General features: G+C 38.8%; 1 protein-coding gene across 3 annotated transcripts in view; it reads left to right on the top strand.

Moving 5' to 3' along the window:
* Window positions 1-24,297, top strand: part of rock2a (rho-associated, coiled-coil containing protein kinase 2a) — a 221,407-nt gene that overhangs the window by 65,654 nt on the left and 131,456 nt on the right. The window lies entirely within an intron of this gene.

Here is a 24,297-nt window from a genome sequence, read left to right as displayed (position 1 = left end):
GGAAAATTATGTTTCACAAACTTGATTTGAATTTGTTTGAGGACATTACCAAACAGATGAGGGTATAGCAGTAGATGTTGTCTACATGGACTTTAGTAAAAGCTTTGACAAGGTTCAGCATGGTAGACTGATTAGTAAAATTAAATCACATGGGATTCAGGGAGAGCTTGCCAATTTGATACAGAATTGGCTTGATGGTGGGAGACAGACGGTGGTGGTGGATGGTTGTTTTTTGAACTGGAGGCCTGTGACCAACTGTGTTCTATGCTGGGTCCACTTTTATTTGTCATTTATATAAATTTGAATGAGAATTTAGGAGGCATGATTAATAACGTTGCGGATGACAGTAAAATTGATGGCATAGTGGACAGTGATGAGGGTTATCTAACATTACATTTATCTTGATCAATTGGGCCAATGGGCTGGGAATGGCAGATTGAGTTTAATTTGGATATATGCGAAGCCAACAAGGGCAGGGGTTATACAGTTCATGATAGGGCCATGTGTTGTATTGCCAAACAGAAAGGCCTCAGGGTTCAGGTACGTAGTTCTCTGAAAGTTGCGACACAGGTAGGGTGATTTAGAAGATGTTTAGCAACTTGTCTCCACTGCTCAGACCATTGAATAAAGGAGTTGGGATATCATGTTGCGGTTGTATAGAACATTGGTGAGTACACTTTGGGTACTGTGTACAGTTCTGGTCACACTGCTATAGGAAGGATATTACTAAATTGGAGAATATTCATAAAAAAATTGAAAGGGTGATATTTGGACTGGAGAGTTTGAATTATAAGGAGAGGCTTTGGACTGTGATCTTATAGACGTTTATAAAATCATGAGGGACACATAAGTTGAATAGTCAAGATCTTTTTTCCTAGGGTAGGGAAGTTCAAAGTAAGGACATATTTTTAAATTGAGCGGGGGAAGATTTAAAAGGCACCTGGGGGCCAACTTCCTCACGCAGAGGCTGATCCATAGGTGGGATGAACTGCCAGAGGAAGAAGTAGATGTCGGTAAGTTAGAACATTTAAAAGACATTTGGGCAGGTATGTGCATCTGAAAGGTTGAGCGGGATATGGTCACATGTAGGCAAGTGGGGTGGGTTTAGTTTGGGAAACTTGCTCAGCATGGACAAGTTTGATTTGAAAGTTCTGTTTCTGTGCTGTATGACTCTAGTCATGTCAGATGAACCTTTTTAAGTAGAAATACTCAATTTAATTATGCAAGACAACATTTTCATCCTTTTTTTTTGATGAGGAATTTTTCTCATTGCGTTTTGGGTTCCATTTGAAATTTGATTGTTAGGTGTGTGAAGATTGCTTCAGAATACCAGAATAAAAGTTATACTTCACTACAATGTTGTATTGCCACCAGACAACAAAATGTAATGGTAGAAACCTACTGTAGTAAAATAAAATGTAAGACAATATGTTTTAATGTTGTTGATATACTTTATTATGTTAATTTGTAATTTCAAATTACTCCACTGCTGCTAACTGTAGATTTGCAATTGATTATATTACAGTTGGGTGAAAAACGTTGGTGCTTGTTCATGACCCAATCGAAGTTTGTAACTGTAAAATCTCCTTGATTATTCGATTGCATGCTTTCAGTTGAATGGTATGCAGTGCCAGGTTTCATGCATAATCTGAGATTTTGCATCTATCTAGCACAATTAAGGTACAGTATTCTGCAGGTATCTTCTCTGATTCAGTAATGTCAGTAACCCCATTGTAATGTTCTGCTGGCATGATACTGGGACCCAGGTGTGTAAATCCTTCTATAATTTGCTTTGTAAGCTTGTACTCCATTCAGTTGCTCATGGCATGGATGATTTACTCTTGATGAGCCAGTATTTGGCTCCTTCTGCTTTATTCAGAATTGAACATTATATGAATATTATATTCACATGGTACATTTAAAGTTACAGTCGTCTCCCCTGATTCTGGAATGTTCTCTGTAATATGTTTGAGCTGCTGTAAAGCATGGAAAAGTATTCTGCAGATATGGCGGTTGCCCTGTATTTCTGTTTAATAATTGCTAGAGAATAATAAAAATTACATATTTCAGCCATTTACTTCAGAAAGTTTCATGTCAATATGCTGAGTATATTCTATTTCGTTGTTATTTGCCCAAAGAAGCAGATAAGAGGTTTCTCTATGTCTTATCAGGTTTTGGATCCCTTTTAAACAAAGACTGTTTCTACATTTAAAATATTGCTTAACAGTCACTCACTTTAGAAATCCTCGTGGGACTCTTTGGAGCAGGTACTTGTTGTAGTAAAGGTCACATATACAGATATTCAGTCGTCCCAGTCAGTTTGAAGATGGTGAGATAATTGTTCTCTTAATTAGGCCTTGACCCAACCTGTTATAATTAACTAACTGGGATTGATTTGTCTCTCTCAATTTGTATTGTGTAACCCATGTATTGTATACTTTGCTTTAGAAATAATCTGCTATGCTCAGGAGACTCTTCAGTAGTTTTATGAGTGAGGAGGCTTAGCTTGTTCTTCCTATTCTGTCTTCAGTTTGGTAATTGACACTGATGTTAATGTTGACCCTGCTGCTTGAAGCTCATTTTGAGAGGTTAGGAAGAAAATCCACTTTTACTCCAGTAGACCGAAACAATTGTGACCGAACAATGCTGTTCATATAGAAAAATGGTTTCAGGAACTTGAACATTATGAATAATGTACTAAAATCCCATTGTCTATTATCATTGTTGGAAATTAGACTTCTGATAAATTTCATGCTACTAAGTTGGGCCACCCACCCCTATCTTTATTGTTCAGAAAAGGTCCAAGTTGTTAAAATAATTAAGTTGTGATGCCTGAGGTGAAATACATGGCTCTTTTCTGCACTGTACTCACAGCTCAAACGTGTTTCTTGGGCTTTTTGATGAAGTAGTTGCTTACTCATCATCCTTAAGATAGCTGTATAATTTTAGCACAGCATCGTTTATTTGTCAATAACATACTGTAACAAATAAAATATTTCAAAGGTAAACATTTCAGTATCTTTTGTGGTTATTGAATTAGTTTATTCACTTGGTACAAAATTTAATATCTGATGGGAAATGACTCAGTTATTTTTATAAAGATGTACCTGAGCTTTGTGAGTATGTATTATTACACACATTATAATGAGGCCAGCATTTAATGCAGCAAAGCATTCCAAGATACTTCACATGATGCTATCAAGCAACATTTGATACCAAACCATGTGAAGTAACGCAAATAATGAAATGTTTTGTTGAAAAAGTAATATCTTGGTGAAGAAAATAGTGGTTTTTGAATTTTATGGAGGGAATTCCAAAGCTTCAGGGGATTGGCATTTGAGAGCCTATGATGCAGCAGCTAAAATTGGGAATGTAAAGGAACTGGAAGAGCTCAGATATTTTAGAGGGTTGTTGGATTTGGAACAATACAGAGGCAGGGTGGGGTAAGGCCATGGAGGGACCTGTAACTAGGACTGAAACTTTAAATTGTAGGGCTAAGTTCTGAGCCAGTGTAAATCAGTAGTTGAATAGCTGATAGCTGAATAGGACTTATACAAATTGGGAGGTCATATTGTGGCTGTACAGGACATTGGTTAGGCCACTTTTGGGATATTGTATGCAATGCTAGTCTCCCTCCTAAAGGAAGGATGTTGTGAAACTTGAAAAGGTTCAGAAAAGATTTGCAACGACGTTGCCAGGGTTTGAGCTATAAGGAGAGACTGAATAGGCTGGGGCTGTTTTCCCTGGAGTGTCTGAGGTTGAGGGGTGAAGGTTTATAAAATTATGAATGGCTTGGATAGGATAAATAGACAAAGTCTTTTCCTTGGGGTGGGGGCGTCCAGAACGAGAGGGCATAGGTATAGGGTGAGTGAGGAAAAATTTAAAGGGATCTAAGGGGCAACTTTATCAGGCAAGGGGTTGTGTGTGTATGGAATGAGTTGCTAGAGGAAGTGGCTGGTACAATTACAACATTTAAAAGACATCTGGATGGGTACACAAATAGGAAGGGTTTAGAGTGATATGGGCCAACTGCTGGCAAATGGGACTAGATTAATTTAGGATATCTGGTCAGTATGGACAAGTTAGAATGAGGGTCTGTTTCAGTGCTGTACATTTCTAGACTCTGTCTTGGTATGGTTAGTAAATGAGCAGTAGAGTTTGGATGACCTCAAGTTAACAGAGGACAGAACTTTCAAGACTGAATTGGTGTCAAGGCAAATGTGTGTGGCAGAGTGCAACAACAATGATTTTGATCTTCTTAGTATTTGGTCAGTAGAAAGTCCTACTAAACCAGCACTTGGTATAGTGAAAGCAGTCACATGATATAGAGAGTGAAAGCTTTGAGAGAAGTGGTGATGAGGTGAAGCTCTATATGTGGTAACTGCTCTGTGTTCTTGAAGCTGCAAAGGCCCAGCATGTAAATGGGAAAGAGGGGGCAAGGAATAGACCTGAGAGATCACCAAAAGTAATGGTGCAAGATTCAGATTTGGGAAGAGAACATTGCAGGTCTCATGGATGTTGAGTTTGTAAAGAGCTGGAGGAGAGATTGAATAGAAACCAGTTCAGGGCAAGGGTGGAGAAATCTGAGAGACTTGACATGGGGAGCTTAAGAAAGGGAAATTGCAAAGGCAAATGTTTGAGAGTTTTCAATCTTGGGATAAAGCTCTTATTGGACCTGTGGCTCCTGGGGACTTTCGGGAGATGGTTCATTGTAGAATAAAAAAGCTAGTGTTGAGTGGATGGGGGCCAAGAGAGATTTATCTTTTACATTTTAAAATTATCTTGGACAACACAGTCCAAAGATGTGCAGGTCAGGTGAATTGGCCATGCTAAATTGTCCATAGTGTTCGGTGTGTTTAGTCAGAGGGAAATGGGACTGGTTGGGTTAATCTTTGGAGGGTCGGTGTGGACTGGTTGGACCGAAGGTCCTGTTTCCACACTGTAGGGAACCTAAAAGAAAAACAAAAAGCAGTTTTTGAAGAAGAGGGCAGGAACTAATAGTACTTTGCATTACCTCTCTGATTTGGTGGTGAGTAGTTCAACAAATTGTCCACTATGTCCATTCAAATTTGTGTACCTTGGAGATGAGAGTTGTACTAAGAGTAACAAGAGTCAGTGTAGCAAAGGAGTTCACTTACAGGTTTGGGCCCTCTGAATTGCTGGTGATCTGTTGTGCCATAATATTTGATAGGTGGATGAAATAGTGGACTATACGGTAGGAAAATGAGCGTTTGTGTTTGGGTCTTGGGTCAACTGCTGTGATACTTAGATAAAATTTTATCTGTTAGATAAGACCTGTTAGACCCTGAAAACATTTTGCCTGTTTTCCTACTTATCCACTCAATCCTGACTTAAGTTTTTGGAAGACTTCAAGAAATGCCAGGTGAGGTTTGTAGATTGAATTTGAGTTAAGCATTACAGCAGAATTAAATCTTGATGAAAAATGAAGAAAAACCTAAGCTTGCAGAAGTTAAATTTGGTCTCCAGCATAACTTTGTGTCAAATTAATTAGCTAATTCCTACAATGGCTGGTAAGGCTGAAGACTGTGTGTGAGCACGTTATGGAGGGAGACGAGAAGTTAGGTGGAATGGAGCCCAGAGGGACGGAACTGCAGTTGGACAGAAAAGATGTATGAATGGAAGTAAATGTGTATTAATTTTCCTTCATGATAATTTTCCAACAGCCAGCATTATTACTTCATGACACTTTTCTGACATATTTATCAGAGTCTATTGTTGGACGGAAAGTTATCACGACCCCACACTTCCTGCTCCACCTCTCACAAAATAATATATGACTTAATATGGATTATTTCTTTCTCTCTCTCCCTTCTGCTTTCTCTCTTCCTCCCCCATTTTGATAGGAAGAACATTGAAAGAAAGTGGTTACCATTCTAAAGTGGCGCAGGAGCAAAGGGACCTAGATGTATATGTGCATAGATCACTGAAGGTGACTGAGAAGTTTGAGAGTGCAATTAATGTGGCATAAAGTGTAGTGTGTAAAAGCAAGGAGGTGTTGTTGAATTTGTATAAGATGTTTGTGGATAAACTGGGGTGGTAAAAATCACAACACCAGGTTATAGTCCAACGGGTTTATTTGGAAGCACTAGCTTTTCTCGCGCTGCTCTTGTTAGACCTAAGATGGATGACACCGTATAAGAAGACTGAATGCATTGTAAGAAGTGCAGAGTGAGTTACAAGAATGGAACCAAGGATGGGAAATTTCACTTACACAGATTAATTCTAAAAAGTGGAACTGTTCTCTTTGGAGCAAAGAAAGCTAAGAGGAAATTTAATAGATGCTCTCAAAATCACAAGTGGGCTAGGTAGAGTAGATAGGGAAAAACTGCTCATAAAAGGATCAAGAGCCAGTGGGCACAGATTTAAAGTGATTTGCAAAAGTAGCAAATGCAAGTGAGAATTTTTTTCACACTGCAAGTAGTTACAGTCCAGAATACAGTGCCTTGAAGTGTGGTGGAGGCATGTTTAATTGAGATAACTGGAATAAAAATAATGTACAGCAGCATGAGGGAAAAGCAGGAGGTTGTCACTGGGTAATGAAGTTCATTTACTGAGCCAGTGCAGGCATGATCAGCTGAATGGCTGCCTCATGCGTCATAACAATTCTGTGATTCCATTACATTGAGTGCAATGCTGTGGCTTGACCATGTGATATGTGTTCAAATTGGCAGTAAGTGACCATGTTCATTTGAAGAGGTGGTGCAGACATGATGGGCTAAATGGCTTCTCCTGCACTGTAACACTTTTGTGATTCAGTAAAGTCAGATAGAGGAAAATAGTGAAAAATAGTTTTTTTAAAAAAAAAACTGGAAGGTACTCTTGATAATAGCTTGATGTAGTAAGTGGATTTTTGCTTAACTGTTTGTAATAACAAGAGTAGCATGTCTTCAAAGGGCAAATATTTTAAAATAAACAAGAATTGTAGATATTCAGCATATCTGGTAGCATCTGTGGAGAGAAAGCAGAGTTAATGGTTTGAGTCCAGTGATCCTTCATTAGAATTAATAGTAGCTAGAAACAGGTATTTTTATGAATGAGGTGGTGGACGTGGCAGTAGTAAGCAGGTGGAGACACAGTCCAATGTGAGAGAGAGAGCGAGCGCATGAGTGTGCGACAGGCAGTCAAAGGGATGGCTAATAGTAAGTCAGGGAAGGAGAAAAGCTGGGGACAATGAGTAGGTGAAAATGAGTTGGTTGTGCTATGGACATGGAAGGTGGTGTTCAGGCTGTAAAATTCATAAACTCTATTGAAGCCTGAAGGTTGCAGAGCCTCCAAGAGAAATATGAGATGCTGTTCTTCCAATTTGCCTTGAGCCTTGCTGGAGTATTGCAGCAGGCTTGAGACAAATTTTGACCGTGGAATATGCTGATGTGTTGAAGTGGCAGGCATCTGGAAGCTCATGGTTAATTTTAGGGACAGAATGTAGGTATTCAGTCTAGTTTTATCTCGTCAATGCAGAGGAGATCACATTGTGAGCCATGAATTCAGTAGACTAACTACATTTGAGTGGCATTCAGGTAAATTGTAGCTTCAACTGGAAAGTTTAGATTAGATTACTTAGTGTGGAAGCAGGCCCTTCGGCCCAACAAGTCCACACCGACCCGCCGAAGCGCAACCCACCCATACCCTTACCCCTAACCTAACACTAGGGACAATTTAGCATGGCCAATTCACCTGACCTGCACATCTTTGGACTTTGGGAGGAAACCCACTCAGACATGGGGAGAATGTGCAAACTCCACACAGTCAGTCGCCTGAGGCGGGAATTGAACCCGGGTCTCTGGCACTGTGAGGCAGCAGTGCTAGGTACTGTGCCACCGTGCCGCCCCAAAGTGTATCTGGAACCTTGGATGTTGAGGAACGAGGTAAGCAGGTACGTGGTGTACTTTTGTGAATGTATGAGAAGGTGTTGGGTCCTGAAGGGAATGGTCCCTGTGAAATCCTGGTAAGGGGCGGGATAGGGGAATACCTGGTTGTGGCAGAAATGATGGCTTATGATCTTTTAGTTAGGGATGCTGGTGGGATGGAAAATGAGTTTCAGTTGGGGAATAGCTTTTGTTCGTAAATAAGCTAATAAGTTTAAGCTATTTTCTCTGCACTAACAGAACTGACTGTTTGGGCTCAATCTTCCCAGCCCCTGATCATCGTGTACAATGGTGAATCAGTTGGGAAAGTACAGTGACATTGAAAAACATTCTCTTTCTATTAGGCCTAAAGAAAAGTCTCTGGACTTGAAATGTTAACTGTGCCTTTTCTGCACAGATGCCAGATCTGCCAAGTTTCTCCAACAATTTCTCTTTTTGGTTTATATCTTTAGCATCTGCAGTTCTTTGTTTTATTATACGAGAATTTTCAAAAGATACATCGATTGCAATCCAACCAATCTGGCTCAGGATCCTGCAAAATCAGTCAGTGAGGTAAAATGTGGGATAGCTGGAAAATAAACAAAAATGTTAAAATTCACCTTGAAGAAAAGGAAAAAGGGGTGAAACTAAGATTGTGTTGTTTGGATGGATCAAGCATCTTTTTAGATTTTTTAAATACTTTGCTGAATTCTTTTCCACAAGTATATCTGCCTTTCAGATGTAAAGAAGGTGATATTGTGACACGCTTAATTTGTCTATGTAGGGAACCATATTTCTAGATCTGTAGTGTGATGGTGTCAGCAAGACAGGTTTCTTCTGTTTGCCTTTACTTACTTAGCTGCTGCATATTTTTAGACAGTATAATCACTTCCACTGAATAGTCAATGCTATGCATCTTCTTTGCCAAGCAAAACTTTAAAAATGTTGCAGCCAGGAACAGCATTTAGACCGTTACTTAGGTCATCAATGTTGGCAGCAAAACAGTCATAGTACTGTAAGTAGAAATGTGATGATAAATGGTGTCCTTCTTTGGGCAAAATTGAAATTATGCCGAAATTATTTATATTTTCCTTTCACTAAACACTGTTTCTGATCCATGTGATAGGTGGTCAAAATGTCACCTCTTGATTTGGGGCTCCATTTCCAAAAATAAAAAGGGAGTGTTCCAAGCTGCTCTGCTAAGCCTTGTAAGAAGTTAAAGAACAGCTTATATAAATAATTTCAGATTTTTCTTTTATTTCCCACATCTGCTTATGGATAATGTCTGTTTTATGAGCTAAATTAGAGCAAGCATTCACAGTGCCATATATTGGAGACCAATAGCGTTGGGGTTATTGTAGTCTGTCAGAACACTCCACTTTCTAGATCATCTTCCTTTACTTTAACCTTCCTACATTTAATTTCTACTTCATATAATTCACAGCAAGAACTTAAATTCATGTAATGCCTTTAACAAAGGAACACAATCGAATGAATAACAGCCAAACTATAGAAGATTTTGAGCATGGCCAGAGAGATGAGCTTTAAGGAAGGGCTTCAAGGACAAAACAGGTACAGAGTTTTATTGAAATTCCAGAGCTTGAAACCAAAATAGATGAAGATGTTACTGCCAGTGTTTCAAATGAAATCAGAATATTCAAGATACTAAAGTCAGAGGGAATGCGAATGGGTTGTTGGGCTAGATAACACTGGACAAACTAGCACTGTCAGTGTCACTTATCAGTTTGCCGATTATTCACATTGAAATGATGTGGCAGTAATTGAATAGATTGGATTTGTCCTGCTTTTGTGGACAGAATGTACCTGAGGAGTTGTCCAAATTGTTAGAGGGATGGCAGAAATGTATCTGCACTGGAACAGCTTGGCTAGTGGTGTGGATTGGTCAGGAGTACTAAATGCTACAGATGAGACTTTGTTAGGCCCATACCCTTTGCTGTATCTAGTGCCTGCAACTGTTTCTGAATATCATGTTGAGTGAATCAAGTTGACTGAAGACTGACATCTCTGATACTGGGTCCTTTAGAAGGACATCAAGATGTATTATTGATTTGGTGTTTCTAGCTAAATATGGCCTCAAGCATCTTTTAGCCTTAACCTCTGCACTGACATGCTGTACCGTCATTGACAATAATTGGTGTTTTTGGAGCTGCCATTTCTCATTAATTGTTCAATGTGTTGTGAATCACGAGTTCAGAATTTTTTTGATTTGATTTTAGTCTCAGCAAATTATAGTATTAAATCTAGATGAATGAGGTTTTTGTTTGAGATGTGAGCAAAACAGCTCTGATGTAAATGCAAATCAAAGAAGCCTAGGTTTAATTTATATATGTTTTATATCCCAAGATCAGAGTGGAATAAAAACTTAAGAGGCTCATATTTGACCTCTGGTGGAACTAACTTGTCTATTATCTCAATAAAGAAGCTAAGAGCTAACAATTTTAGGGAAGAGTCTTAAACAGAATCAGAAATATAAATTATTCACAAATTGCAGAATTCAAGTAGTGTTGAAGATAAAATAGCTTGTTTTATATTAATGGTTGAATCATCCCAAAGCATGCCACGTTGCCATAGTGATTCAGGGTGGAGTCTTGGGTCAAAGTTTTTTTTTGATTTAACTTGTGTGTTTGCCAACTGGCAGCATACAGAGCAGTAGTGAGCTTTGCTTTGTTGAAGATGGTGAGATTGAAGAGACAGCCAACAGGAAGTGGTACTCAGGTGTTACAAGTGGAGAAGGAACTAACTTTACTGTTCACTGTATGAAATGCAGATAGATTCTATCTCAAATTGGGTTTCATAAGATAAAAGGAACTGGATGATTTCTTTGAGATTGCAGCTAGTATGGTGGTATTCACACAGCCTTATGGCAGTAAACTGTTCGAGTTAAATAATAAAGCTTGGGGTTAGCACTTGAATGACAGCAACCAGAATGAGAAGCTAAGGCATCTACAGTCTTGAGGTTCGGTTAAAAATAAAGGTGGAGAGTCATGTTGCCAAAATCAAATGGAAGAATTGGCTTACTGCAGAGGATTAGTTCAAATAGTAAGGAAAATGAGAAAAATTCCAGTGAGCTGTGATATACCTTTCAGTTACTCCCTGTGAAAGTGAATGAACAAACAATTCCTGAACAGCATGGGGAAGTAATATATTTATACTATATAAAGTGCTACAATGTTGATGTTTACTTTGAAATTTTTTTGTAAACGGTAAAGTTTGTTTTGTTTAAAAATGTGAAATCTTGTGGAATTCTTGTTGGATAATTGTTGGGTGTTTGGATTTCTTCTTCAAACGTTAACAGTTCCAAATAGGGTTGTAACAAGTTTGCTGTGTTTACTCTTGCCTGCTGTCCACTGTTGAGGTTTGGTTGTCTGGGTTGATGATGATTATAGTGAGAATGATATGTGGGACCATGAGATTATAGCTTGTGGCTTAATACAATTCTGCTGCTGTTGCTCCACAGCATCTCCAGGATAACTGCTTTTATAACTTGTCAATGAGAAATGGAGAGGAGAGCAAAACTAAATCCTTGACAGATTCCAGAGGTAAAAATTGTGGCGGTGAGAAGCTGTTGCAAATGATTCTGTGACCTTGAACTGGAAAGATAAGAGTGGCACCAGCTGGTTCGCTAGATAATGGATGAAAAATATGAGAAAGGTGTGTTGACTTGTGCAAAAGACTCCACTTAAATCACATTCACACATATATGGGATGGTATTTGATTTTTTAGGATCGTTTCAGTGAAATAACTGGGTAGAACCTGATTGGAAATATTCAAATGTAGACTTGTTGGGAAGGAGGGGCATGGATTTACAAGGTTCTAAAATGTTCAAAGATTTTGGAGAGAAAATGGATATTGGAAATGGAAGTGTAAGTTATAAGCACCCTTTGTGATTCATGTGTTATTTTTCTGAAACCCAGTACATTAAATGCACAAAAACCACTGAATAATATAATATTTATATTTGTTCATGGATAGTAACATTACTATCAAAACTGGTATTTATTCCCCTTGACTGTGTTTTTAACCCTTTTAGAGCAACTCATTTACAGTCCTTAAAAGAACACCAATCTGATCCTTTTGCAGCATTACTAACAATTGATTTGAGGGTTGGTTTGTTTGTGTCAGGTAGTATTTCTTTAATTTCAACTTTTCTGAGTTACTGAAAGCAAGAGCATACAGGCAACCACCTGCTGTAATTCAATTCTAGTATCCTTCATATTCTTGTACTGTAAGATTGTTGGTTTCATCTCAAAACTTTGAACAGGGAGGCTTGAACAAGCTTTGTTCGTATTGTATTTATTACAGTCACTTTCCACCTTGTGTACTTCTAAAGATGTAATAATATCAAACTTCTCATGTAACGTAAAGATGAAGTACTTTGCAAGCTAAGTTGTGAACATTGAGAAAAAAAGACCAATTGGGGGGGAAGTATTTTTTAAATTTACAGTTACGTCACATGTATTAAAAGATTTCAAATAGTTTGATTTGCATGTATGAGAAAGCTGTACACTGATGAGATAAGTTAGTAAGCAACTATAAGTTGTCAGATTTTTGCCTAAATATTTTGATAACATCTACAGAATCCCATCATCTTCAGTTACTTTCAACCCCCTTTTTGACATTAGAACTGGGTGTGCAAATTACCACCATGATTGTGCATGAGCAGAGCTTTTTTTAGATTAGATTAGACTTAGTGTGGAAACAGGCCCTTCGGCCCAACAAGTCCACACCAACCCGCCGAAGCGCAACCCACCCATACCCCTACATTTACCCCTTACCTAACACTACGGGCAATTTAGCATGGCCAATTCACCTGACCCGCACATCTTTGGACTGTGGGAGGAAACCGGAGCACCCGGAGGAAACCCACGCAGACACGGGGAGAACGTGCAAACTCCACACAGTCTGTCGCCTGAGTCGGGAATTGAACCCGGGTCTCAGGCGCTGTGAGGCAGCAGTGCTAACCATTGTGCCACCGTGCAGCCCACTGCCACCGTGCCGCCCACGAATCTGTGATTGGCAATCCTTTCTTCAAGGCAATATCCAGCAGTGTTTCCAACGTTTTGTCTGAAATGGGAAAGTGACAAATCATAGTCAGAAACCTCTGCGACCCTGTCCCCAAACCACAGCAATGGTGTAATATTCAAATTGCTGGTTGAAGTTTTAGTTAATTTTATGGAGTCCCTCTAACTTAGACTAAATTTAGATTAGCAAATTCTTTCCACTTAAACATCTGCTATTGTCTTCCATTGCATCAAAAATGCAACTGTTAATCCCTTCATTTTTTGCAAACTATCATCTCTCCAACCTAATTTTCTGCTCGAAAGTCCTTGAACATGTTGTCATCTCCCAAATCCATTCATTGCTTTTTTCGAACTCAGTGCTTGAATTCCTCCCTTTTGCGATATTGAACCAGCTCTTGCCAAAGGCACAGATGGCACCTATTTAACTGTGACATGAGTTAAGTTTCCTTCCTTGTCCTTTGATGTTTAATCTGCATTTGATAATGTTTGCCATGCCACCTCCTGCAATGCCTCTGTGCTGTCATCTAGCTAGATGAAACTGCTGTCATATGTTACCATTTTCACTTAAACAATCAAAAGTAGACAATCATTTGCAATGGCTTCCCTTCCTACTCCCACATCATTATCTTGTTTCCTATACACTTAGACTTATCTACGTATTACCTCTTGGCAGCATCATTCAAAGGCATGATCTTAGTTTTCATAGGTACATCGATATCACTCAGCTCTGTCAACACTAGCTCGTTTGACGCCTCCACTACTCTAAATTATCAACATCCAGTAACAGCGGAAATTTCCATGAATTAAATGTTGGAAGACTGAAGCCACAGTTTTCACTCCCCACGCCAATTCTGTTGTCGACCTACCAACTCTATCTTTCAACCTGGTACTTTGAGGCTAAGCGGTCTGTTAACAGTCATTGTTACATTAATCCTGAAAGTTTATTTGCGCATCACAAATAATTTATTTCAGCCTCCATAATTTCATTCACTGTGCCCTCTCTCACCTTATCTGCGGTAGCCCTTATACTCATGCCTGTGTTACCTCCAGATTCAAATGCTTAAGTAAACTCCTGAGCAGTCTCCAAAGGTCTATGCTCTGTAAATTTGAAGGTATCAAAACTTCAACTGCTCATGTCTTAACTCGCGACAAAACCCATTCCCCTTTAATGGCGTTCCCCTGTGTTCGATGACCTACATTGACTCCTGATGAGTCAAAGTGTTGATTTAATATTTCTAACCACTATTTTGGTGGTAATATCCTTTCTTTGCTACAATCTTGTTGCATTCATGTAAGGGAATTATTGAAATTGGTAGGGAGTGAGAAATAAATGCTAAAAATTCCTTTTTTTAAGAAACTAATGAAGAAACCTTTGAAAATATAGGAAATAAAGGTTGTGATGAAGTGACTCACTGTGTACCTGACAAGTGGTTTGTTTGGCACTATTTTGGGTTCTAGAGTAGGTGTAGAGAAAACAAAGTGACACCAGAAAAACGAAATGAGCAGTAAAAAACAAATTAAATGATTCCTGACCTGAATATAAAAACTGCCATTCTGAAGCACAGGATTATAATTTCCTGGTATACTGGCCTATACTTCAATTTGTTGAACATTCATTAATCATGTCTCAGGGTTAAAGTATAAATTGTTTACTATTAGCAATGAATTTGACAATTCAGTGCATTTTTCACATTTTGTGTAATCAAGCACTTTCTCCTCTTGTTTCCCTTCCAGGGGCTTTGAAATTCATTATTATTAGAGGATTCATAATCAAAAGCCTGATTAGGGAGATTTTAAAAATGTGAAGGATGTATAGAGATTAATTTGGAAAGTTTTGACTTCCGAGAGTTGGGGCAGAAGTGTGGTTGGAAAAAGTAGTTTAAGTGGGTTTTTAAAAAAATTCATTCATGGGAAGTTGGCCAGCATTCATTGCCTATTCCAAATTGCCCTGGAGCTTTGAACGTTGTAGTCCATTTGGTGCAGATACACGCTCAATGCTGTTAAGGAGAATGTTTCAGGATTTTGGCCCAGCAACACTGAAGGAAGGGTTATATATTTCCAGCTTAGGATGATGAATGGCTTGAAGAAAACTCTCAGATGGTGGTGTACTCATGTATCTGTTGACCTTGTGTTTCTAGTTGATAGTGTTTGTAGGTTTGGAAGGTGCTGAGTGGCCTGGTAATTTTCTGCTGTGCATCAATGGTGGATGGAATAAATGTCTGACTTTTTGATAATTAAGCAGGCTACTCTATCCAGATGGTGTCAAGCTTCTTGAAATATCTAGGTAAGAAAGATATTCCATTGTACTCCTGACTTGTGCCTTATTGATGATGGACATGCTTTTGAAAGTCAGGAATGAGTTATTTGTTGCAGAATTTCTAGTTCTGATTTGATTGTTAATCCTTGTATTTATATGGCTTGGTTCAGTTCAATTCCTGGTCAGTGGTGACACCCAAAATGTTCTGAGTGGGGGATTCATTGCTCGTAATACCATTGAATTCATAGGGCGGTTAGATTTTTCTGTCATTGGAGATGATCATTGCTTGACACTTGCGTGGCAAGGCACAGAGACCGTGGACTACTGTACATGATATGGGCACCTACTCTGTACATAGCTGAGGTTGAAAGAAACATGTTGGTAAATTCCATCTGCTGTATTCTTAGAGTGGATAAATCTTGAAGTTTCAGACTGATGTACTTGGTAATTTTTTTTAACAACAAATCAGAATGTTTTATTGTTTTTTCTGTTACATTTGTGGTTCATATTTCAGCAGATAATAGCTTTAAGTGCCCAAGTGCATGCAAAATCATAGTCTTAGCATTCTAAAGAAAGCTACAATTTGATAAGTCTATTAGCAAATTTATTTAATGCTATTGAAATCTGAATATATAATTCATACAACTTAATGTCATTTTTAAAAGCGTTTCCTTAAAATATTTCTGTTAACTGTGATTCCATTTCCTGCTAATATTTTCTACTTTAAGCAAGAACCTTGGGAATCTAGTTAACTTCCTGTCCTCTGTTCCTAAAACTGAGCCTCAACATCCTCCCCCTCAATGTCATTTTGTTGCGAAGGAATTTTGGTGCTGAGCATAATTTTAGTTGGGAAAAAGTCATTTTATTTTTTGCGTTTTCTGAGAGTCAAACTGCTGAGACGGAGCCTTCATGTCTAATGATATAATTATAAGGTTTATAAGAACGTTATTATGGAGTAAAAAGCTCAGCAAGTCTGGCAGCAACTGTGGAGAGAATTCAGAGTTAACAGTTTGGGTCCAGTGACTCTTCCTCAGAATTCGGGGAGGAAGGTTCTGAGGAAAGGTCATGTACTGACATGTTAACTCAGATTTCTCTCCACAGATGCTGCCTGACATACAGAGCTTTTCCAGCAATTTCTGTTTTGGTTTCTGATTTCCAGCATCCGCAGTTCTTTCGGTTTTTATTTATTATTTAGAAGCTATTTCTTTAAACTTAAGACCAAATGAAGATGGTCATGTGATCTTTGTAGCCTGTTTGCAAGCAAGCTGGAGCAGTTCCTTGAGCAAAGTCAAAGGGGAAAATGGATTGTGTTACTGGACTAGTGGGCTTTGCGGTTAGTTCGGCCACTCTGTTTTGGTCTCTCTGCTACAGAAAGATGCTCTTAAACTTAAAAGGGTTCAGAAAAGATTTACAAGGGTGTTGCTGGGATTGAGCTATTCGGAGAGGCTGAAAAGGCTGGGACTCTTTTCCCTTGCGTGTCACGTGAGGGACATGGATAGGGTGACTAGCCAAGCTCACTCTCCCAGGGTAAAGGGGTCCAAAACTCGGGGGCATGGATTTCAGGTGAAAGGGGAAAGATTTAAAAAGGACCTAAGGGACAATCTTTGCATGCAGAGATGGGAAGTGGTGGAAGCTGGTGCAATTACAATGTTTAAAAGGCATCTGGATGCTACGTGAATGGGAAGGGTTTAGATGGATATGGGCCAAATGTTGGCAAATGGGACTAGATTAATTTAGGATTTCTGGTCAACATGGACGAGTTATACCGCAGGGTCTGTTTCTGTGCTGCACAGCTCCATGACTGAATGACAATGGCAGCAGTTTGAATTCACAATGGTCAGACTTGTTTTCCAAAGTCCCAGAAAGATGTTGAAAATAATCAGGATGTAAACAATGGTGCTATGGCTTGTTTATTTATTTCTAAAGACGAAAGAGATTTGGGGTCAATAACAACCAAATCAGCATTTCTGCCTGGATGCAAGGCTAATAGATTTAAAGTTGGCATGGAAGAAGCCATTTCTAAAGTCAGGTTACAGGCTTCTCTGCAATAATTATCTCAACAGTTTTATGTGATCAGCTATGAGACTTCTTGAATTGAATTGAATTGAATTTATTGTCACGTGTACCGAGGCACAGTGAAAAGCTTTGTTTTGCAAGCAGTGTGGGCAGATCAGAGTTAAGTAGCATAGATAAGTAAATAATAGGTAAACAGCAGCAAAAACAAAAACACTGATACAGGCGAATCTGAAGAGTTTGATTGTCCATTCAGTATTCTAACAACAGTAGGGTAGGAACTGCATCCAAACCGGCTGGTATATGTGTTCAGGCTTCTGTACCTTCTCCCCAAAGGAGGAGGTTGTAGAAAAACATTGCCAGGGTGGGATGGAGCTTTGAGAATGCTGGCAGCCTTTCCTTGGCAACAGGCCTGATAGATGGATTCTATAGATGGGAGGTTGGCCTTTGTCACAGTCTCCGATCTTGAATGGTACAGTTGCCATATTTGGAGTGATACATCCAGAGAAAATGCTCTCGATAGTGCACGTATAAAAGTTGGCAAGGGTATTTGCCATTATGCCAAATTTTCTCAGCTGCCTGAGGAAGAAGAGGTGTTGGGCCTTTGTAACCAATGCGTCCACATGAAGAGTCCAAGAAAGAGTTTGGTTCTTGGCTTTGTGAATGATCGCAACAAGTATGGAATGAAGGTGGTGTCCAGTCAAAGAGATACACCTTACAGCTCTTTGAAGATTCCAGAAAATTCACCCTGACATGATGTCAAGAAATATTGGACAAGCTTTACTGCTAAAATCAGATAAGGAACTGCTTTAAAAACTAAAGGAGACACCTGGTGATTGTCACTTGAGGTTATTACTTGTGGAAATGCAAAGCCATTGGAAACTGGGAGCAAATGTAGGTGGTTTGCTGTAAAGACTTTGGAGGGTGATGTATGGTAAGCATTAAGGGGGAGATGTTCTGTCTTTTGAAGTAGATGCTGCCCAGGCAAGTAGTGTTCTCTATGTAGTATTTTGATCATTTATCACATTAAAAGTTGCTAATGTGAAATCTTGTGATGTTTTTCTTTTCAGCTGTTGAGTGGAACTTGAAATTTCTTGTTAATGTTATTGGTCTCTATGAGGATTGTAATGCAAAGAACATAATTATTTGCTAAATAAAAAAATGAAACGTTTGAAAAACTGGACCTAGCAGTTTTTGCTTAATCTTCTCCCAAAAGCCAGTTCATGAAAATGACAAAAGTTTCTAAAGCAGCATAACTTTGTACAACTGATTTTGATCACTTCCTTAGCGTGTTTATTGGTAAAGTCACCATACTTGTCAAGGACTATAGGGTTGGTCTCACATTATAGAGATGACTGATGACTTAACCTGAGATACACCATGCCTCAGGTGAGGAGAGAGGTTGAGAAATTGGAGTCTTCATTATAATCTCAAGCTGGTGCAAGGATTGAACCTCTGCTGTTGATATCTCTTTACATCGCATAACAGCCATTCAGCTAACTGAGCTAATCAACCACCTGCATGATCATAGAGCATACAGAACCAATACACTGTACCAGAAATTCTGAGATACTTCCAAGAATGTCACCAAGGCTCTTTCTATCTCCCTCTTGAGAGGAAAGTTAGAGGGAATATCAGCATCTCCTAATTGAATGTGTGTCTTTATTAAAAACAATATGTAAACCATAATTTTCACTGAATGCATTAGCTCAGCGTAAGATCCTGTTTCACAAGCACAAGTAGCTCTAAACAAAAATAGAAACTTGGCAAAACTTAACAGGCCTGGCATCATCTTTGAGAAGAAAGCAGAGTTAGTATTTCAAGTCTGGTGAATCTTAATCAGAACACATTAGAGTCATTGGACTCGAAACATTAGCTCTGTTTTCTTGTCACAGATGCAACAAGACCTGCTGAGTTTCAGCAGTAATTTGTTTTTGTTTCGGGTCTCCAGCAGTTCTTTGTCCTGTTAGGCCAATAGCTCTGTAAAGGAGATCTGTCAAAAACTGTGGTTTCATGTTAACCACTGGAATAGAAATGTGATCTGACATCCATCCATAATGCCCACAACCTACACCACTGTGCACACCGTAAGACTGTACCTGGTGTAATTGAACTCCCAGTTTTGTTTAACACTCTAGAATTTGCAAATACGTTCATATTGATGTTATGAGCAGTGCATCTAACTTCACATTCCTTTGGACACCTGATTCGGTTTAATATATTATGACTGTTTGCTCTGTGTCTAGTTGTATTATTTCTAGTCTTCCACATTGTCCTTTCCTGTTTGCTCTTGAAGGTGGTAATTCATTGGGATAAAAAATATTCCACAGATGCCAGCAATCATTTTGACCATTCAGGTGGGCTATTTGTGGAGCACTTTTGCAACATATGAGCCTGTTTATGTATGAAGATGTTTGCAATATATGGAAGCTCTACCTATAGTTTGGCATGTGCAACATATGTGTCACATATGGAGTAATTGAGTGTGAACTACCCTATTTATTCTTATATGCACTATATTAACTCTCTTCAAATTTAGTGTATTTTAAAAAATTTACCAACCTTTTATCATCTTTCCTAAAACGTCAACAATCTGAAGGGTTGTTAAGAATTTAGGGAAGATGATTGATCATGCAAAGAATTTAGTCAACATCTCCTGACATCTTTTAATTAACATCATTTAAAGTGGTTGGCAGCTAATTATAATTAGTGTTGTGAGGAAAATATTAAAATGATTTCAGGGTGTTCTGATTGTTTTATAATACATATGTAACTTGTCTATTACACAGGGTAGCACGAAATGGCCTGATAGATAGTGACCAGTTTTCTAATTTCAATGCTCTCTATCCTTATTTCAAAGTATAAGAAACTTGAATCAAAAAGTTTCAAAACAGTTGAAAAAAATAGAAATTTAGTTGACCTATAGAGTAGACCATAAATAGTAGGATCCTAAAGAGTACTGAAGATAGGAGGGTCCTTGGTATGCATGTGCACAGAACTCTGAAAGTTCCAGAGCAGGTAGATATTAAAAGGCATATGGGACACATCTTTATTAATCAAGCCATGTACTGCAGGATCAAGGTGGTTATGCTGGTGAGGCCACAATTAGAGTACTGCATACAGTTCTGATCACCCCATTATAGGAAGGATGTGATTGCTTTAGAGGGGGTGCAGAGGAGAGCTACCATGATGCTACCTGCACTGGAGGGTCTGAGCTGTGAGGAAAGATTGATAAAGTCAGTTATTTTCCTTTGAGCATCTAAGATTGTGAGGGAACCTATTAATGGTGTATAAGACTATAAGGGACATAAATAGTATGGATAAGAAGACACTTTTTCCATAAATTTAAGGTAAGAGGGAGAAGGCTAAGAGGAGAGTTGAAGAGAAATGTTTTCACCAAATGGGTGGTGGGAATCTGAAAGTGACTACTTAAAGGGTGGTTAAATCAGAAGCTCTCGACAATTAAGCAGTATTTAGATATTCACTGGCATTGCCAAGGCCTCCAGGACAATGGATCAAGAGCTGAAAAATAGGATTTGAATAATTAAATCTTCGTTAGCCAGCACAGACAGAAGGGCCAAAAGGTCACCCTGGTAAATGAGTGTTTGAATAACTTCACTTGTTTGTTTCAAGAATCAAGGAGGAGGGGTAGTTTCATTGGAAGAATCTGAGTAAAGGTTTCTGACCTCAACCTTTTCTGATACTTTACAACTTTGATGAAGGCGGAATGGTAGATGTTGTTCGTATGGACTTCAAGACGTTTGACAGGGTTAGCATTATAGATTGATTAGCAAGGTTGGACCACGTGGAATTCAGGAAGAGCCAGCCACGCGAATACAAAATTGACTCAAAGGTAAGAGACAGAGGGTGGCAGTGGAGGGTTATTTTTTCAGACTGGAGACCTGTGCCACAAGGATCACTGCTGGATCCACTGCTTTTTGTCATAAATGATTTGAATGTGAATATAGGAGATACGGTTAGTAAATTTGCAAATGACATCATAATTGGTGAAGTGGACAGCGAAGAAGGTTACCACAGAGCACAGTGGGATCTTGATCAGATGGGCAAATGAGCTGAGGAGTGATAGGTGGTGTTTAATCTGGATAAATGTGCGGTCCTGCATTTTGGAAAGACAAGTCAGGGCAGGACTTTTACACTTAATGGCAAGGTCCTGGGAAGAGTTGCAAAACAAAGAAACCTTGGGGTGCAGGTTCATATTTCCTTGAAAGTGGACTCGCAGGTAGACATGTTAATGAGGAAGGCATTTGGTATGCGCTCCTTTGTTGGTCAGTGCATTGAGTATCGGAGTTGGGAGGTCATGTTATGGCTATACAGGACATTGGTGAGGCCACTTTTTGAATATTGCATTCAGTTCTGATCTCCCTGCTATAAGGAAGTTGTTGTGTGATTCTTGAAAGAGTTCAGAAAAGATTTACAAGGATGTTTCCAAGGTTGGAGAGTTTGAGCTAGAGGGAGAGGCTGAATAGGCTGGGGCTGTTTTCTGTGGAGCATCGGAGGCTGACGGGAGACTTTATAGAGGTTTATAAAAATCATGAGGGATATGGATAGGATAAATAGACAAGGTCGTTTTCCCATGGTAAGGGAGCTCAAAACTGGGGAGCATGGGTTTAAGGTGAGAGGGAAAGATATACATAGGGACCTAAGGAGCAATCTTTTCGCGCAGAAAGTGGTGAATATTTGGAATGAGGTGTCAAAAGAGATGGTGGAGGCTGGAACAGGTACAACATTTAAAAGATATCTGGATGCCTACACGAATAGGTCCGGTTTTGAGGGATCCGAGCCAAATGCTGGGCAAATGGGACATCTCATTGGCATGGACGAGCTGGACCAAAATGTCTGTTTCTGTGCTGTATGGCTCTGTAATTCCGTGACTCAATGGTTCTATAAACTTGTAACTACCTGATGTTCTCTTTTGCATAATAACTTAATAACCAATCTATTTTGTTCTCTGCATGTTTTAGTGTTTGGGCCAAAAGATTTATTCTCTGATGAGCTCTCTCTAAATTTTAAAGCAGAATGTCCTATGTATTTTGTAATGGTATCTTGCTTGCTTTTTATGTTGAAAAGCTTTCACTTGCAACTTATTTGATAACTTCTGATTTATTTGTGTCAGTATTTGATGCACTTAAAAAAGCTTTCAGTTGTATTCAGTTAGTTATCTTATACAGAAATCTTACTGGTTTTATGTTTTGAATGGAACTTTTTCTACATTGTAACCTATATTGCTGTTCTTGTGTGAGTGTTCTCTTTGAGATGATATAAACAAATATAGTAAAAAATAGTCATAGGTTTCATGGTAAATACATTATTGTCAAAGGACACTGTAAAGTACTTCATAGCCAAAGACTGTTACAAATAAAAGCTTACTTTTAATCCCCTATTTATAATTGGAATGAATTGATGGTGCTATATAGCGCATAAAAGGCTGTTTACTGATCAAGTCTGCACTGACCTAGCTACACTAATCTTACTTTTCAACACATAGGCCATAACTTTGAATCTTATTTGCAAGTATTCATCTATGTACTTTTTAAAGGTTCTGAAGTTTCCATCCCGACTGCTCTCCCAAACAGTGCATTGCAGACTCCCATCATCCTCTGAAACTTTTTTGCCTCAAATACCCTCCATTCTCCCACTGTAAAATTATGTCCCCATATTATTGACTCTTCAGCTAAGGGGAGCAGCTGCTTCCTATCCACTCTGTCCGTCCTTTACACTCAATCAGGTCCAAAGAAATCAATCCAAGCCTGTCCAATCTCTCTTCATAGCCAAAATGGTTCAACCCTGGCAACATCCTGGTGAATCTCTCCTGCACCCCTTCCAGTCTATCATATCCTACCTAAAGTGTGATAACCAGAACTGCATACAGTACTCTAGCTGTGGCCTAACCAAAGTTTTGCACAGCTGTTATACAACCTCCCCGCTCTATAGTCTGTGTCACAAAATAAAGGTTAATGAAGTGGTGGCCATCAGGAATCTGTGGACAGACACCTCAGTGTCCTTGACACCTCTGAGCTTTCCAGTGTCCTGCCATTCAATGAGTACTCTCTTACCTTGTTACTTCTTCCAAAGTGCATCGTATCATATTTTGTAAGGTTAAATTCTATTTGTCACTGATCTGCCAATCTGACCAACTTGTTTGTATCTTCCTGTAAACTGAAATCTTGTTCTTACCTATTAACCACCCAGCCAATCTTCAGGCCATCACAAACCTTTAACTGTCTGTCTGTCTCTCTCTCCTCCTCCCCCACACCCAACACCTCATCCATGTTGTTTATTCATTAATGAATCCATATCTTAACTTAATTGCAACATTGCTAATTATGTGTTCTTGTATATTTGAGTTGCACAGCTATCAATACAGCATTCTGTACGCCAAAGTTAAATGTAGCTGGTCCCACTGCAACCAAAATAGTTTTTATAAGCTTGTTTCTCTATATAATATCCTCTGCTCAGTTGTGATGGAAGAATCTCTGGTAATTGAGAAAATGATCTGTTTCCTTGTATGTATTATCACAGAAAACAGAGTGAGCTGTAATATAGTAGTATACAACTGTTTAAAAAATTACCGATCTCTTAAGATGGTGAATACAACTGTGTATCATTGAAATGACTATAAAGCTTGCTTTCAGCTTTCATTAACAGTTCAAACTTATCTAAGATCCAAATAAGATAATTTATTATAGCAAACACCAAAAATTCAATATACAACAGTATTCTTACATTGAAATAAATATAACTTTATACTGGCATAGTTGATTATCAGCTACCTGAAAATAACTTGATCAAAATTGAGCAACAAAGCAAGTGTATTTTCTTCCTTCTTTGCTACGTTTCTTCTAACCTAGCATTCAGTGGAGCAAGGGAAAAGCTCCAGAGGGACCCAGTCACCCTCTAGTGCAGAAGTGACCATTCCAACAAAGGTAGTCTTTCAGAACTCTTTGGATATAGGTGCGGTCATAGAACTGGAGAATTTTAAATGTTATCCTTTTTTGGAAAGGGGTGTAAAGATAAACCCAACCTGATCGATTGGTCAGTTTAATCACTGTGGTTCTGAAACTTCAGAAATGATCATCTTGGACAAATTACTAGTCACTT

Source organism: Hemiscyllium ocellatum, chromosome 3 (genome assembly GCF_020745735.1).
Source record: "Hemiscyllium ocellatum isolate sHemOce1 chromosome 3, sHemOce1.pat.X.cur, whole genome shotgun sequence".
Taxonomy (NCBI): Eukaryota; Metazoa; Chordata; class Chondrichthyes; order Orectolobiformes; family Hemiscylliidae; genus Hemiscyllium; species Hemiscyllium ocellatum.
Note: the sequence above shows the minus strand (reverse complement) of the source record. Positions and strands in the feature narration are given on the sequence as shown.